Source organism: Lagenorhynchus albirostris, chromosome 12, assembly GCF_949774975.1.
Source record: "Lagenorhynchus albirostris chromosome 12, mLagAlb1.1, whole genome shotgun sequence".
NCBI classification, from domain to species: Eukaryota; Metazoa; Chordata; class Mammalia; order Artiodactyla; family Delphinidae; genus Lagenorhynchus; species Lagenorhynchus albirostris.
In genome coordinates this window covers 48329270-48331489 of record NC_083106.1, presented here as the reverse complement: position 1 = coordinate 48331489, position 2220 = coordinate 48329270, and the positions used below count along the sequence as shown (strand labels likewise).

General features: G+C 43.4%; 1 non-coding gene across 1 annotated transcript; it reads left to right on the top strand.

The window, feature by feature from the left end:
* The first annotated feature begins 1795 nt into the window (after window positions 1–1795).
* Window positions 1796–1902, top strand: LOC132530943 (U6 spliceosomal RNA). Its single transcript, XR_009543950.1, has one exon. It is a non-coding gene; the product is annotated as a U6 spliceosomal RNA (small nuclear RNA).
* The last annotated feature ends 318 nt before the right edge of the window (window positions 1903–2220 follow it).

The following is a 2220-nucleotide window of genomic DNA, read 5'->3' as shown; positions in this document are numbered from 1 at the left end:
AGGAGCCCTCACCCATGACTCCAGCTGGCCCAGGCAGTAGCCTTGATGGATTTCTTCTTTTAATCAATGATGAAAATTTTGTCTTTGTCCTTCACTTGTAACCTGGGTGTGTTACTGAATCTTGTGAAAACTTCAAGGGTGATTCCAATCCCCTACTCCATAATCTGGTTAGTAAAACTAAGTATAAAACAACTGAAGAAGTTATGGCGTGGTCGGTTATTCGTCTGTCACTTTTCATCCTCTTTCATAATATAGCCCCTTTAATAAAGGACCACATAGGGATGGCAGAGGAGCCAGTTAGAAGGAGCCTAGGACCCCAACAATCTGGCACAGACCTGAACAAGGGAATGACAAATGATGTTATCCAAAAGAAGCTGAAAGGCCCCTCTGCCCCAAAGTTTCTCTCTGACAATCTGCTGCAGACAACTCACTGCACCTTGCGTCCCACTTTAAGGTGAAATCTTTTCTCCTGAGAGCACTGGCCCTCCCTTTCTTTATGCCAAACACCTGCTCATCCTTCCGAGTTCAGCTTCAGCGATGTGCCTCTCCTTTGAAGCTTTAGCTGATCCCCACTCCCAACTCTCCATCCTCCCATCTATCTCTCTCTCCAGCATGGAGCTGACCATGTGGCTAGGTACTTATCTTCTCCAATGGCGGCCAGACCCCAAGAGGGCAGGAGCCTCATCTTTTCAATTTTGTATCCCAGCACCGTACACTGTAGTAGGGGCTCAAAAGATGAAGCAACGAATATGATGTGGAAAGGTCACTGAACCTGGACTTAATGATCATGTCAAACAGGCTCCTTGCCTGATGATCTTGGACAAGAGACCCAACTCTTTCGAGCCTCAGTTTCCTCATCTGACAAGTAAGAAAAACAATCCCCTCTCCCCTTTTCACACATCCCAGTTTTTCCATGGAACAAACGAAATAAGGTATTTAGCAGAGCAGTATTTAGGAAGAAAATCTGAGGCGACACTGGTCTAGCCCACTCATTTTACAGATGATAAAACTGGGCCTTAAAACTTTGTTTTTTACCGAAATTTACTATCCTTAGTCCCATTCCTCTAGGAGCTTGCTCTTGGAATCTGACCTGGAGGTAGGAACCTAATAAACTCATTTTTTCAGGCGGAGTTAATAATGGTTGTTCAGAGTGTGAGAGTACCTCTCTTAGAAATATTTGCATTTCTCTTAAGAGGTTTACAGTAGTAGGATTTCTTTCAGGTCTTTGAACAGACTAGTAGAGAGGTATTTTGTATGGGATGGTTTCCAAGTCTTCCCCAATTTGCATGATATAAAATAACTGTCTCTGTATATTATGTCTTGCACTGATCATTGGAGAAAAACTACATTAATGTTGATCTCCCACAAGTGTCCCATGCCCCAAAGTCTGGAGGACTCACCTTTTTAAAATATGAAAACTAGAAATCTCAGACCCCTGAAGTCACAAAAGCAGTAAACATCTTCAAAGAGATGAAAAAATAATCATGACACATTGTAAAGAATCTTTAAATAGAAGTAAGGAAATCTGACGCCCAGGTCTCACCCTAGCAAGTTATGTGAACTTGGTTAACTCAGGCTTTTTGAGCATTCCCCCCTCTTCAGTATTTTAATACTATTTTGTGTGTGTGTGTACATAGGTCAAAATTCAAAAGGTATTGTGGGGGACTTCCCTGGTGGTCCAGTGGTTAAGACTTTGCCTTCCAATTCAGGGGGTGCAGGTTCGATCCCTGGTCGGGGAGCTAAGATCCCACATGCCTCACGGCCAAAAAAACCCAAAACATAAAAAACAGAAGCAGTGCTCACTTCAGCAGCACATATACCCAAATTGGAACAATACAGAGAAGATTAGCATGGCCCCTGCACAAGGATGACACGCAAATTCATGAAGCGTTCCATGTTTTTCCTTCCTTCCCCAGGTGATGGTGTAATTCAGTAACGGGTGCAAAGGCAAAACTGCTGCGGTCCTGGTAGACCATTCAGGGCCTAGACTGGCCCTTTGTGCTGCCCTTTGGACCTTGTGAGGATTGGGGCAGGGGTCCTTTCCTTACCCCCTAGAAGTGATGAATTTCAATTCTGTCTCCGTCGTCAGCCTCAGATGTAACCTTTCTGTACAATCATTTCCTCTGAGGTTTGAAGATAAAAATAAGTTAAGGAGAAAGGGGGTTTTAATCTTCAGGAAATTAAGAGTTAAATACAGCAGAAGCTGGAAGGAAAATATTA